The following is a 16,550-nucleotide window of genomic DNA, read 5'->3' on the forward strand; positions in this document are numbered from 1 at the left end:
CGTGGCGATCTTCTTTCCGTTCTCCTTTGAGGACGGAGGAACGGAAAGAACAACTTGCTTCCTCCCGGTTTTATTTGTTTCTTTCTTCCTTGCGATTTGTGTCCATTCTTTCGTCGGGGAAGTAGACAGTGGGGTTCTCCGGGTCATCGCGCCCTCGGCCCCTGGCTTGCTGAAGGCGATCTTTTTTCGGAGCGCTGGAGGTTGCGCTTTTCCCTGCCTTACTCCGACATTTTCGGAGGTTGTTGGAGGAGACTTCTTCCTTGGCGGATCTGCGATGCGATGTAGAGTTCCTTCTTCATCTGCTACGGATGAGATAGTTCCAAAGCAGAACACAGATCCAGGGCAGAGGGTGATCTTGCGGTGGAAGGTGATGGCCATTGAGCTAGCTTAGATCGGCGACACACCCCCTACCTGGCGCACCAGCTGTCGGTGTTTTGGGTCCGACCGCACACCAGTGGACCCGGGGGATATCTATCCCCCACAACTAATAATAATAAATACTTGACCAACTAAAAGCAACTGCTTAACCTCAACTCCATATACATCTTGTCGGGGACCATAATTAGGGGTACCCTCAAGGCTCCTAAATCTCAGCTGGTAACCCCCATCAGCACAAAGCTGCAAAGGCCTGATGGGTGCGACTAAGCCAAGGATCGGTCCATTCGAGGGACGCGATCACGCCTCGCCCGAGCCCAGCCTCGGGCAAGGGCAGCCGACCCCGGAGGATCTACGTCTCTCCTGAGGCCCCCTCCAGCAACGGACATACTTTCGGCTCGCCCGAGGCCCAGCCTTCACCAAGAAGCAACCTTGGCCAAATCGCCACGCCAACCGACCAAATCGCAGGGGCATTTAATGCAAAGGTGGCCTGACACCTTTATCCTGACACGCACCCTCCAGTCGACAGAGCCGAAGTGACCGCAGTCACTTCGCCGCTCCACTGACCGGTCTGACAAGAGGACAGCGCCGCCTGTGCCGCTCCGACTGCTGTGCCACTCGACAGAGTGAGGCTGACAAGCAGCCAGGCCTGGCCTCAGGCGCCATAGGAAACTCCGCTTCGCCCAACCCCAGGGCTCGGACTCGGGCTCAGCCCCTGAAGACGACGGACTTCGCTTCGCCCGACCCCAGGGCTCGGACTCGGGCTCAGCCCCAGAAGACGACAAACTCCGCTCTGCCCGACCCCAGGGCTCGGACTCGGGCTCAGCCCTTGAAGACGACGAACTCCGCTCCGCCCGACCCCAGGGCTCAGACTCGGGCTCAGCCCCGGAAGACGACGAACTCCGCTTCGCCCGACCCTAGGGCTCGGACTCAGCCCTGGCCTCAGCCGACGGTCTCCGCCTCGCCCGACCCAGGGGCTCGGACTCGACCTCGGCCTCGGAAGACAGACTCGACCTCGACCTCGGAGGAGCCTCCACTTCGCCCAACCCAGGGCACGGACCAACCACGTCAACAGGAGGCGCCATCATTACCCTACCCCAAGCTGACTCAGGCTATGGGGAACAAGACCGGCGTCCCATCTAGCTCGCTCCACCAGACAAGTAATGATGGCGCCCCGCACGCTCTATGACGACGGCGGTTCTCAGCCCCCTTACGGAAGCAAGAGGACGTCAGCAAGGACTCGACAGCCCCGACAGCTGTCCTTCCGCCAGGCTCCAGCGCTCCTCCGACGGCCACGACACCACACGAATCAGGTGCCAAAACCTCTCCGGCTGCCACGATGGCATGTACTTAGGGCGCTAGCTCTCCTCCGCTAGACACGTTAGCACACTGCTACACCCCCATTGTACACCTAGATCCACTCCTTGCGCCTATTAAAGGAAGGACCAGCGCCCTCTTACAGAGGGTTGGCCGCGCGGGGAAAGGACGGGACGGGCGCTCGCGTGAGGCCGCTCGCTCCCTCCCGCGTGGATGCTTGTAACCCCCTACTGCAAGCGCACCCGACCTGGGCGCGGGACAAACACGAAGGCCGCGGGATTTCCACCTCTCACGCCTGTCTCCTCTCCGGCTGCCTTCCCCCTTCGCGCTCCATCTCGCGCCGACCCATCTGGGCTGGGGCACGCGGCGATAGTTTACTCGTCGGTCCAGGGACCCCCCGGTCTCGAAACGCCGACAGTTGGCGCGCTAGGTAGGGGCCTGCTGCGTGTTGACGAACAGCTTCCCGTCAAGCTCCAGATGGGCAGTCTCCAACAACCTTTCCAGCCCGGGACGGTGCTCCGTTTCGGGAGTCTTGAGTTCATGTCCCTCGACGGCAGCTACGACATGATAATCCTTCCCCCGCCGTGCGACAGCGACAATGGCGGCCGACAGCCCGCTCGCCGGCGGCGGAATCGACGACGTCTTCCCCGCGTGGTGGAAGAACAACTTTCGAGCTCACCCCGTCCCCTCCCCCGCCGACGGAGGAGGAGGCGGGGCAACCAAGGCCAAGCAGGGGGCGGCACCTCGTCGGCTGTCGAGCGAGTCGACGGTGCCGGCGCCCCAACGGGGGGCACGTCGGGCATCGACCTCGCGTCTGAGACGAAGACGAGCGCCGTCTCCCCGCAACACGCCAATCCCAAGCAAACGGACGACGCCAGTACGCTCGCGAAGGGCTTACTGGGTGTCACCCTTGTACCTGAGATGACGGTGCAGTCAGTCCCTGACGTGACTTCGTCACCGCCCGTCGACCAAGAGGTACCGACCGATTCCCATCTCACGCCTTTTGGATTCAGCCTCGACCGGCTGGGGTATCGTATGCGGTCACCCTAGGACCGGCTGACGGATGTCTCGACCTACGGGCCCTCGGGGTCCAAGGAAGATGACGAGCCCGACTTCTGTTGGGATTTCTCTGGACTTGGTAACCCCAGTGCCATGCGGGACTTTATGACCGCGTGTGACTACTGCCTTTTTGACTGTTCCGACGGTAGCCGCAGCCTCGGCGACGAGGACTGCGGCCCAAGTTGTGAATGTTTCCACGTCGATCTAGGGGGTCCCTCCGAAGGCAACTATCTTGGTATGCCGGAGAACGGTGATCTCCCTAGGCCTGTGCCTCGCGTTGACATCCTACGAGAGCTAGTTGTGGTCCCCGTTCCGGTGGGGGGTCATGACCCACAGCTCGAGCAAATCCGCGGGGTGCCGGCCAGGCTCGACGAGGGAGCAGGAACACTCGAGCCGATCCGTCGGGACATCGGACAGGAATGGGCGGGCCAACCTCCGGCCAGAGAAATGCGTCATCTACCCCAGGGTATCCAGCACCGCATCGCCGACGATGTCAGGGTGAGGCCGCCACCCACTTCCAGTGGAGTCGGCCAGAACATGGCTGCGGCGGCAATGCTCCTCCGCGTGATGCCGGAGCCATCAACCACCGAGGGGCGGCGAATTCAGGGAGAGCTCAAGAATCTCCTGGAGGACGCCGCGGTCCGACGGGCCGAAAGCTCTGCCTCCCGAAGGCAGGGGTACCCCTTGGAACATCGCGCCGCGACTTCCCGATTCATGCGGGAAGCCTCGGTCCACACCGGGCGCACGTGCAACACAGCGCCTGCGGCCCCGGGTCGCTTCGGCAACGAGCACCATCACCGCAACCGTCGGGCCCACCTCGACGAGAGGGTGCGCCGAGGCTACCACCCCAGGCGTGGGGGACGCTACGACAGCGGGGAGGATCGGAGTCCCTCGCCCGAACCACCCAGTCCGCAGGCTTTCAGCTGCGCCATACGACGGGCGCCGTTCCCGACCCGGTTCCGAACCCCGACTACTATCACAAAGTACTCGGGGGAGACGAGACCGGAACTGTGGCTCGCGGACTACCGGCTGGCCTGCCAGCTGGGTGGAACAGACGATGACAACCTCATCATCCGCAACCTCCCCCTGTTCCTCTCCGACACCGCTCGCGCCTGGTTGGAGCACCTGCCTCCGGGGCAGATCTCCAACTGGGACGACCTGGTCCAAGCCTTCGCCGGCAATTTCCAGGGCACGTACGTGCGCCCTGGAAACTCCTGGGACCTCCGAAGCTACCGACAGCAGCCGGGAGAGTCTCTCCGGGACTACATCCGACGATTCTCGAAGCAGCGCACCGAGCTGCCCAACATCACCGATTCAGATGTCATCGGCGCGTTCCTCGCCGGCACCACCTGCCGTGACCTGGTGAGCAAGCTGGGTCGAAAGACTCCCACCAGGGCGAGCGAGCTGATGGACATCGCCGCCAAGTTCGCCTCTGGCCAGGAGGCGGTTGAGGCTATCTTCCGGAAGGACAAGCAGCCCTAGGGCCGCCCACCGGAAGATGCCCCCGAGGCATCAACTCAGCGCGGCGCCAAGAAGAAAGGCAAGAAGAAGTCGCAAGCAAAACGAGACGCCGCCGACGCAGACCTTGTCGCCGCCTCCGAGTACAAGAACCCTCGGAAACCCCCCGGAGGTGCCAACCTCTTCGACAAGATGCTCAAGGAACCGTGCCACTATCATCAGGGGCCCGTTAAGCACACCCTTGAGGAGTGCGCCATGCTTCGGCGTCACTTCCACAGGGCCGGGCCACCCGCGGAGGGTGGCAGGGCTCGCGACGACGATAAGAAGGAAGATCACCAGGCAGGAGAGTTCCCCGAGGTCCGCGACTGCTTCATGATCTACGGTGGGCAAGCGGCAAACGCCTCGGCTCGGCACCGCAAGCAAGAGCGTCGGGAGGTCTGTTCGGTAAAGGTGGCGGCGCCAGTCTACCTAGACTGGTCCGACAAGCCCATCACCTTCGACCAAGCCGACCACCCCGACCGCGTGCTGAGCCCGGGGAAATACCCGCTCGTTGTCGACCCCGTCATCGGCGACGTCAGGCTCACCAAGGTCCTCATGGACGGAGGCAGCAGCCTCAACATCATCTACGCCGAGACCCTCGGGCTCCTGCGTGTTGATCTGTCCTCGGTCCGAGCAGGCGTTGCGCCTTTCCATGGGATCATCCCCGGGAAACGCGTCCAGCCCCTCGGACAACTCGATCTTCCCGTCTGCTTTGGGACACCCTCCAACTTCCGAAGGGAGACCCTTACGTTCGAGGTGGTCGGGTTCCGAGGAACCTACCACACAGTGCTGGGGAGGCCATGCTACGCGAAGTTCATGGCTGTCCCCAACTACACCTACCTCAAGCTCAAGATGCCGGGCCCCAACAGGGTCATCACCGTCGGCCCCACGTACCGACACGCGTTCGAATGCGACGTGGAGTGCGTGGAGTACGCCGAGGCTCTCGCCGAGTCTGAGGCCCTCATCACCGACCTGGAGAGCCTCTCTAAGGAGGTGCCAGACGTGAAGCGCCACGCCGGCAACTTCGAGCCAGCGGAGACGGTTAAGTCCGTCCCCTCGACCCCAGCAGCGACGCCTCCAAGCAGATCCGGATCGGCTCCGAGCTCGATCCCAAATAGGAAGCAGTGCTCGTCGACATTCTCCGCGCGAACGCCGACGTCTTCGCGTGGAGTCCCTCGGACATGCCCGGCATACCGAGGGATGTCGCCGAGCACTCGCTGGATATCCGGGCTGGAGCCCGACCCGTGACGCAGCCTCTGCGCCGATTCGACGAAGAAAAGCGCAGAGCCATAGGCGAGGAGATCCACAAGCTAATGGCGGCAGGGTTCATCAAAGAGGTATTCCATCCCGAATGGCTTGCCAACCCTGTGCTTGTGAGAAAGAAAGGAGGGAAATGGCGGATGTGTGTAGACTACACTGGTCTAAACAAAGCATGTCCGAAGGTTCCCTACCCTCTGCCTCGCATCGACCAAATCGTGGATTCCACTGCTGGGTGCGAAACCTTGTCTTTCCTCGATGCCTACTCAGGGTATCACCAAATCAGGATGAATGAGTCCGACCAGCTCGCGACTTCTTTCATCACACTCTTCGGCATGTACTGCTATGTCACCATGCCATTCGGCTTGAGGAATGCGGGTGCGACGTACCAACGGTGCATGAACCATGTGTTCGGCGAACACATTGGCCGGACGGTCGAGGCCTACGTCGATGACATCGTAGTCAAGACAAGGAAAGCCTCTGACCTCCTTTTCGACCTTGAAGTGACAATCTGATGTCTCAAGGCGAAAGGTGTGAAGCTCAATCCCGAAAAGTGTGTCTTCGGGGTTCCCCGAGGCATGCTCTTGGGGATCATCGTCTCTGAGCGGGGCATCGAAGCCAACCAGAGAAGATCGTGGCCATCACCAGCATGGGGCCCATCAAGGACTTAAAATGCGTACAGAGGGTCATGGGATGCCTTGCGGCTCTGAGCCGCTTCATCTCGCGCCTCGGTGAAAGAGGTCTGCCTCTGTACCGCCTCTTAAGGAAGGCCGAGTGCTTCACTTGGACCCGTGAGGCCGAGGAAGCCCTCGGGAACCTGAAGGCGCTCCTTACAAACGCGCCCATCTTGGTGCCACCCGCTGCCGGAGAAGCCCTCTTGATCTACATCGCCGCGACCACTCAGGTGGTTAGCGCCGCGATTGTGGTTGAGAGACGAGAAGAGGGGCATGCATTGCCCGTCCAGAGGCCAGTCTACTTCATCAGCGAGGTACTGTCCGAAACCAAGATCCGCTACCCACAAGTTCAGAAGCTGCTATATGCAGTGATTCTGACACGACGGAAGTTGCGACACTACTTCGAGTCTCATCCGGTAACTGTGGTGTCATCCTTCCCCCTAGGGGAGATCATCCAGTGCCGAGAGGCCTCGGGTAGAATTGCAAAGTGGGCGGTGGAAATCATGGGCGAAGCGATCTCGTTCGCCCCTCGGAAGGCCATCAAGTCCCAGGTCTTGGCGGACTTCGTGGCTGAATGGGTCGACACCCAGCTCCCAACAGTTCCGATCCAACCAGAACTCTGGACCATGTTCTTCGACGGGTCGCTGATGAAGACAGGAGCAGGCGCATGCCTGCTCTTCATCTCGCCCCTCGGAAAGCACCTACGCTACGTGCTACGCCTCCACTTCCCGGCGTCCAACAATGTGGCTGAGTACGAGGCTCTGGTCAACGGGTTGCGCATCGCCATCGAGCTAGGGGTCCGACGCCTCGACGCTCGCGGTGACTCGCAACTCGTCATCGACCAAGTCATGAAGAACTCCCACTGCCGCGACCCGAAGATGGAAGCCTACTGCGATGAGGTTCGGCGCCTGGAAGACAAGTTTTACGGGCTCGAGCTCAACCACGTCGCCCGACGCTACAACGAGACTGCGGACGAGCTGGCTAAAATAGCCTCGGGGCGAACAACGGTTCCCCCGGACAACTTGTTTATTTCATAACTTTTGCATATGAACTACAAATTTAGTGATTCAAATTGCAAAATGTTCATAGAATTATTCTCTGTTTAAATAAAATGGTTTCACTTACTGTCTACACACTCTAATTTTTAGGATTGAATATGAACTAATGTAGATGTATTTTTATTTATTTAATAAAATAAATAAAAGGAGAACCTTAGAGATTTAAACATGTGTAAGCTTGTGGGATTAATAATGTGTATTACATGAGTTTACCTCTGTTCTAAATTTTAGGTCACAATAAAATAAGTTGAACTATGTTTATGTACTTGTAAGTAACACTTAGGGAAATAATAATCTATTTTCAAATAAAGTTAATGTATGTTATAGTTTATGTTATACTTTGAATTCATTATCCCTTATGTAGTATTATGTCTTTTAAGATGTGTTCCAATGTCTGTACATGTTTGGTGTGATGTTCATTTGTACTTTCCAAATGTATTGAATGCATGCTCGCTTTATCTAGACAACGAGCAGTCCGAGGTTCCTGAGTGCCTTGTTGGAGACCTCCCTGAGCAACCACCTAGTGAAGGCAAGTGTCCTCTGACCCATTATGTCCTACATACTTTATGATTCACTGTCCCGCATTACTTTATGAAACCTAAGGATTAACTAGTCTGTATTCACTTATCCTTGTTTACCTTTTTAGGTTATCATGGTTAGCATGTTGCTATTTCCTTAACTTAATCAATGAACATGATGTGAATATTTATGATACGATATTGTTATCCTGATTATGTGGATGATCTTGTGATACCTTAGGGGGCTCAGGCCTTTTTCCTGAGTACCTCTCTATAAGGACCTGTTCGTGGAGTGATCACCTGGGATAACAGTACAACCATGAGGGTGGAATGGGACACCCTTAGCTGATTAATTAGATGAACCTAGGGGTGTAGTTGGCTTTGCTGGAGGGGCATAAATGGGGTCCGGGGCGTAGTGCTCGCTCTGCCAAGGTTAGGGTGCAGAGGTTCTTTCGATTTGGTTTTGTTAGTCACCCATCTTGGGGAGGTGTACTGCGTTTGTACGACTGGCGAAACCTAACGAGCAGCTATGCACCAGGGGAGTCTTTGTAAAGGCTACATAGTGTATCCCTGGCCATTCACCTTGGTAGTGAAGATCGGGTATGTACAACCCTGGCTGGAAAGGGATCACGACTTGTGGGTAAAGTGTACAACCTCCGCAGAGTGTTAAAAACTGGTATATCAGCCGAGCTCACGGTTAAGAGCAGCCTTGGGATCCTTTTTGATTAGAAGAACTTTGGATACTATTATGTTGATGATTAACAATGATGTTATAAAATCTGATCTCTGGTATTTCCTCTTTTGAGGATGTACTTCTGGGTAATAACTGGGTTTATTACTAAAACCTGGCTCTACTAATAATAATAAATACTTGACCAACTAAAAGCAACTGCTTAACCTCAACTCCATATACAGCTAGTCCACTTTAGCCAAACAAGACATTTGCTGAGTACGTTGATGTGTACTCACCCTTGCTTTACACACCACCCCCACCCCAGGTTGTCCCCAATGTACCCAATGCTCAGGAGGTGATGCTGGCAACATGGATGACTTCGAGGAGTTCCAGGAATACGACGAATTCTAGTTCTTTCTTAGTGGCAAACCTCCAGTCAGCTGCCTGTGTAGGCTTAGCTTCTACGTTTCGTAATTCCGCACTTTGATAATTATGTTGAACAATGGTTATGTAATAGACTCTGAGGATGTCTTGGACATCTTGATGTAATCAAATACCTTTCCGCTATTTATTTCGAGCATTGTGTGATGATGTCCAATTATGTAATCGGTGTATACGTGAGTTTCTGATCTTGGCACGTATATGGTTCGCATTCGGTTTGCCTTCCAAACCGGGTGTGACAAATGTTTACCTTCGAAGGTTCAGATGGATATTGCATGTTTAGTGTTTCAAGTTCTTTCTTGTGGTTTTCAGACAAGTGTTTAGATATTGATACGAATAAGCCATCTACGATGTCACAGACCAGTGTAAAATATGTAATTATAATGACTGTTTTAGGTAATTAAATTGTGCATTCTCATAATCTTACCTCGAAATAATGTTCCTTAATCCCCATTTCAGCATCAAGACCAACGAAATCACAGAGATGCCTGTGTATGTTTGTATTTTCTGCTCTAAACCCAGGTCTGGCCTCAAATACTCCTTTTGGCTAAATGGTGGTCCTCATTGGCAAAACCACGTAAGTGGTTAGGGCGTGTATCAACAGATGCCTGCTTTCCATTTCATTTTGTGTGAGGCTTCGAAGCCATCCAAAAAATTACTTACACACTCATCATTCTTCCAAGCTTTCAAGTGCTTAATTTCTTGTTAATAGCAGTCAAAATATTTTAGATTGGTCTGAGAACAAAGTCCTTGAACTCCACCCATATGATATTTTTATGTTAACGGTTGGACAAGATACTATCTTGTTTGTATCTGGCGTCATGGATTTGACAGTTTTTATGGTCTTATGTACTAATTTAAATTTAAATATTCTATAGTTTGCTGAGTCCATTTCCACTGGCAAGCGGTATGCAACCGAAAGTTGCGGTTTCATTTTTTTATCTATGAATCTATTATAAATAAAAGCTGAAGTAAGAGTACACTTGTTTGTAATATTTCAAAAACAGACCATGTCATTTCTATTTCGTGCTGCCAGATTTCAGAAGCTGGTATTTTACAAGTAGCAACAGTGATGGGATTTGATGATGAACTAGATGTAGCAGATGGCATTGGAGAAGCTGATGTGATTCTTGCATCAAGTTTTGAAATGAAGCAAAATCTCTGGATTAGTAATGCTGCCAAGTACCACAAGCTTCCCATATTTGTTGCCAAGATGATTGTGCTTGCATTGACATACTTCTTTTTTTATATTGTAAATGGCAGACTAATACGATGGCTCAAATAGTTAATGCTATCAGAATGCCTCGCAAGACGAACATGGACTGAGACAATATTTTAAATATGAACACGGAAATTGCAACATACTTTAATGTAAATTGCAGCATATTTCAATGTTAAAGATGAACATGACTGGGACAGCTTGGTTATCATATTACTAGATTGGACCATATGCTGAATGGTTGAACTCAAGCATAATAAAAGCTTACCTTCTACAAACTACTGATGACCATCTTCATGATGGTACCACTGCATTTTCAAGTTTAGAAAGATTATACACATGGTATAGTTCAGCTATACAATCTTGACCATTTAGGTAACACACCTCGCTCTTGCAACAAACATAATCTGATCGTGTGGGTATTTCACCAGAATAGGCAATGGAAATTAAAACTTTGAGGTGCGTAATTTGATATACAAACATAATATTCTGATACTGTTGGTAAGAGGGCAGGATGCCATTTTTCAGTATTCCTTGTATCATGAGACCATATATGATCTATTAACAACATATCTGTAGTAGAGAATACATGTATCAGTGCACCTCATAAGAGGACTACGGTGGTAGTTTCATGGTGGCAAGGATAGCAACAAAATGAAAGTGGAACACCCAAAATACTGAAAGGAGGCAGAGTCCGTGTATTCGAATTGAGGTTGTCTTTTATGTAAATCAAATTGAACCGCCAAAAAAATTCAATGGTTTTATTAATATGCATCACATTTGGATATGAGCATGAAAATAAGTGCAAGATAAAGTGACCTTGATATAGCGTCCGATAGGGCGTTTTTTTCTAGTACTCTTCTAAAACTACAACACCCAAGCATGTTGTAGAAGAGCGTGTTGTAGCTTGATTTTTATGTTTGTTTTTGAAGTTCATGATAGAGAGCCTCTTGGAAATGCTTCTTAGCAAACTAGACAAGGCATGACTTGTGGACCGACGACAAAGGAGTCCTTGATGAGCAGCTTATCCTAGAAGATGTCTATCTAAAATGTTTTTACTGTTTTTTTGAATCTACCAGTTTTTTTAGATAGGACGACGTCCCGACCACACCAGCTATTTAGGCTAGGCTTTCACCACTTGAGCACACTCAGCCCCGTTTGGTTCCATTAGTCCTATTAATAAAGTTTAGTCTAGGGACTAAAGTTTAGTCCCTACCCTATTTAGTTGTTAGGACTAAACAGATTTTAAATACATTAAATGCAACACATAAAGACCAAAATATCACTTTACTTGTTTCAGGTCAGTTTTTAGACTAGGGCAATTAGAGTAAATATTGCCCTTTAGTCCCTTTTAGCACACATGTGAGGAACTAGAGACTAAATCCAATTAGTCTCTAATTTAGTTCTTTCGTTTGGTAAAATAGAGACTAAAAATTAGTCCCTCTAACTAAGGGGGTGTTTGGTTAGAGGGACTAAAGATTAGTCTCTAGTTTTTAGTCCCTTTTTTGCCAAACACTAGGATTAAAATATGGACTAAAATGATTTAGTCTTTAGTTCTTCACATAGGTGCTAAAATAGACTAAAAGCCCATAATTATCATGTTGCCCTTACCTTTTTATAGATATATCTAATATCTTGTTAGATGTTTGTTAGACTAGTTTATCTGATAATTCAAGATGTAATAAACTTTCTATAAGTTTGTTGGCTGTTTGCCTATATTAACATGCAACCATGATGGCCAAGGGCTCATTCACGTTACCATCAATTAATTCACTATTCGGAGCCACTCTTCCCACAAATACATCTAGTCCTATCTCTCCCATGGCGACTTCATCCTCCACCAATTCGCCGCAGATCCTTGGTCTAGCTATCTTTAAGAAGCTAACCCGGGAGAACTACCTTCTCTGCAAGGCACAGATCATGCCTACCATCCGCGCGCGGTGCCCAGCTCGTCGGGATTCTGGACGGCACTATCGCTGCTCCGACCAAGACCATGAAGGTCATCGACGACAAGAAGACTGAAGCCACGATACCCAACCCAGACTATGAGACCTGGTTGGCTCTAGGGGCCTGTTTGGTTTGTGGCTAAATGTGCCACACTTTGCCTAAGGTTAGTCGTTCGAATTGAATAACTAACCTTAGGCAGAAAAGTTAGGTAAAGTGTGGTAACTGAGGTAGTGAACCAAACAGGCCATAGATCAGCAACTATTGGTGTATCTTCTCAACTCGCCGACGAAGAAAGTGTTGGTCCAAGTGGTCACCTCACGTCTACAGCAGAAGTGTGGGCGTCTCTTTGAGGGGATGTTCGTGGCACAATACCGTGCACGTGCAACCAATCTCCTCGTGGGGCTTGTCAGCTGCAAGAAGGACATTATGACTATGGCTGCCTACTACTCTCAAGTCCCAATTCCCAAATGAGGAGTATTGGCGATGAACTAACTCGCTACCATTAGCAAAAAGATTAGTGATGATGAGATGGTCTCGTTCATCCTTAATGGACTAGACTTCGATACAACTCCGTGTCATCGTCCATTCTTGGACGTCAAGTTTCTGCCTCTTATCCAAAGAATTGAAAAGAGATTGTTATGTTCCTCAAATTTTTTATCTCAGGCTGAACGTTTGGAGTTGGTAAATTCAGTATTTACGGCTTTGCCAACCTTCTTTATGTGTACGCTCAAGATTCCAAAATCTATCATTAAGCAGATAGACATTTACATGAAGCATTGTCTTTGGAGAGGGAATGACACAAGCTCCAAAAAACCGCCTCTGGTTGCTTGGTCTACGGTTACTCAGAGAAAAGTAAATGGAGGTCTTGGGGTGTTACGCCTTGAAACTCAAAATGATGCTTTTCTTCTAAAATTCTTTCATAAGTTCTTCAATAGTTATGATTTACCTTGGGTAAATATCATCTGGAATAAATATTATACGTCCAACGGACTTCCTGGTCATAGAAGAATTGGCTCCTTATGGTTGAAGAGTATACTCAAACTTCTTCACAACTTTAAGGGCCTGGCGCATCCAATCATTGGCAATGGTAGATCAATTTTTTCCTGGGAAGATCAGTGGACTAAGAGTATTCCAAGACAACAATATCCAGAATTATTCTCTTTTACAAAAAGCACAAAACTGTCTATCGCAGAGGTTAAGGAACAAGATAATCTCTTTCGTATTTTTCAATTGCCTATTTCTGAGCAAGCTTATGAACAATATCTGGAGCTACAGGTAGTCTGGGAGCAAATTGTCCTCAGTAATGTAAAGGACCGATGAAGATACATATGGGGCTCAAACAGCTATTCAACTCAAAAAGCTTACAGACATTTAATGGGACAGACACAAGTTCACTCTATCTACAAGCACCTATGGAAGAGTAAATGTCAACCAAAGCATAAAGTCTTCTATTGGCTATGGCTTAAAAACAGACTCAAAACCAGGAATATGCTGTGAAGGAAAAACATGATTCTAGAATCATACTCATATGAGAACTGTTTATGGCAAAGAGAGGAGACTCTTTATCACCTGTTTCTGAGATGCAACTTTGCAAAAGCTTGTGGGAACTCAATTAGAATAACCCCACCCAGAATTGCTCATACAGAGGAGGTCTCGGAAAACCTCAAACAACAGCTTAACGTTCCTTTTTCTATGGAGGTCATCATTATTATGACATGGAGCATTTGGAAAAGCCGCAATGAATGGTTGTTTGAAAATAAAGACCCTTCAGTGCATCACTGTACGCAGGAATTCAGTAAGGAACTACGGTTGGTTATTCACAGAGCGCGCGGTAAATATGACATCTCCATTCCAAACTGGTTGGATTTGTGGCAGTCATAAGATTTGTTTTGCTCTGACCAATCTTTGTAACTTTTCAATTAGATCTTTCAGTCTAACATATAACTCTAGTAACCAAGTCGAGTTGTACCTTTTCATATTTAATAAAAATTCTCAGTAGGGGTCTCCCCTCCTGATCTTTCAAAAAAAAAGATTCAGTATCTTTAGGAGATCTGTACTCTGAGTTGATCTCCTATGATATTCGCCTTCAATAGCAGATCCAACAAGAAATAGGAGGGAATTTCCAGTCATCGGCCAATGCTACATCCCATGGCCGAGGAGGACAGCATGGTCGCAGCACCTACCGTGGCCGTGGTCAGAAACAACAACCATGGAGGTTTTTCCAAGCAAACAATGCAGACTAACAAGCGAACATGCCAGATCTGCAAGAAGATTGGTCATGAGACATTTGACTGCTAGCATCGTTATGAAGAGAATTACCAGGGAAAGGTTGTTGGCTCGGTCGTCATAAATTATTTTATTGATACAAACTGGTATGCAGAATTGCAGATAGCGATGTCACCTATCATATCACAGGTGAACTAGAGAAACTCACCATCAGTGGACAAGATCAAGTGCACACTGCCAACGGATCGGGTATGTAAATTAGTAATATTGGTCATTCGGTTTTACATACCCCTAGTAGTGGTTTGCATCTTAGAAATATTCTTCATGTTTCTAGGTCCAGTAAAAACCTTGTTTTTGTTCACCGATTAGCTACTAACAATAATGCATTTCTTGAATTTCATCTAAATTGCTTCATCAAGGACAAGGCCACGGAGAGAAGTCTTCTTCAAGGTAGATGCGAGGGATGTCTCTATCCACTCGTATCAAAACAGTCAAGATCCAAGACCAGTAGACAAGTCCTTGGTGTCAATAGGCCATCGACAGCCCAATGGCATAGTCGCCTTGGCCATCCTGCCATTTTAATAGTCAAGCAAGTTATTAGAAACTTTAATCTTCCTGTTTCCAATGGTTTGAGTCATGAGAGTGTGTGTGGTCATTGTCAACAAGCAAAAAGTCACCAATTACCTTACCCCAAGTCTACTAGTGTGTCTAAATCACCTCTTGAACTCATATTCTCTAATGTCTGGGGTCGTGCACCCATGTCTGTAGGGAGACACACTTATTATGTAAGTTTTATTGATGATTATAGCAAATTTACTTGGATTTATCTCTTTAAACACAAATATGATGTCTTTCAAGCCTTTCACAATTTTCATAATCTTGTTGAAAGAAAATTGAATAAAAAGATCCTTGTTATGCAATCGGACTAGGGAGGCGAATATGAAACACTAAACTCTTTCTTCCAACAGATAGGAATATCTCATCGTGTTTCTTGTCCTTATGCCCACCAACAAAACAGATCAACAGAAACAAAACACAGACATATAGTAGAAGTTGGTTTTGCACTTATAGCAAATGCATCTATGCCTCTTAAATTTTGGGATGAGACATTTCTTACTGTTGCATATCTCATAAACATTCTTCCCATAAAATTCTTGAACCAACACTCCCAACAAATTTTTTTCAAAAGAAACCTACCTATACGTCCCTTCGGATTTTTGGGTGTGCATGTTGGCCCTGTTGAGTTTGTGATCCAAATTCTGAAGAAGGCGGCCAAGTTGGCATCGCTACGCTTCGGCTCGTCGCCGATACGGATCGTTCCCTACTCACATTAGGGTTTCACTATTTTCTTTTCTGTTTTCATTGCCCCTTTCTTTCTCTTTGTTCTTCCTACTGGAGGGCTCTATCAAAGAGTATTACCATCCCATAGAGGAGGAAACCAAAGATTATGAACGATGTAGCACAATCTTCAACCCAAGAATCACCAAGTATTGTGATCTCAGGGGCGAGGGAGTGTAAAAGGAGTTGCTCGCGATTAGGTAGAGGGGGTTTTATCAGGTGTGTGCTTTGAGCATGATGGAACTGAGGGGGCTGGTGGGAGGTTTTATAGGCGAGCAGTATGCGAGGTGGTGCTTAGGGTGTGGAGTGGTGGTGATGGAGCATGTGCCATGTGGCAGAAGGTGCGACAAAGGGGAGTGGGCCTGGTGTTGCTGGTGGTGGGTGCGCAGCAAAGGGGGTGTGGGCGGTGGTAGTGCGCATGGAGGCAATGCACTTGTGCGGGGGCACGAGTGAGTGGTGGGGTCGATGACCTTGATGTTTATGGTCTCTGGTTCCAAGAATCTTTGCCTCTGTGTATGGTAATAAATTTTTCTGTGCTCGTTTCCTGTTTACATTAACTTAGGGGCAATGCTTTGATTCTCATGGTTGGTCCTTTGGACTAATTGACCAGATCGGTCCCTTCCAGCCTTCAAGGATTAGCTTTCCGGTACCTTCTTGGGTAAGATGCTTTTCTCTTGAGATGGGTTAAGAGGAGAATGGAACCATAAGGTGAGGATTAGCTCTAATTTGTGATTTATGTTTTTAGAGAAAACCACTTTTTGAAAAAGAAAACTGACAAGCTTAGCATAAATAAATCAAATGTTTTGAATGGGAGGGGAGTAGTGTTTTCCAAAGCACAAACTACTCGGATTCGAGGGCTAAGCGTAACTACTACTGCTTGGCTTCTAAACTTGACTCAAATTCTGGTTGCTTTGGATGCCTTTGAGGAAGATGAGAGTGCTAAGAACATTC

This window comes from Zea mays, chromosome 5 (genome assembly GCF_902167145.1).
Source record: "Zea mays cultivar B73 chromosome 5, Zm-B73-REFERENCE-NAM-5.0, whole genome shotgun sequence".
Taxonomy (NCBI): Eukaryota; Viridiplantae; Streptophyta; class Magnoliopsida; order Poales; family Poaceae; genus Zea; species Zea mays.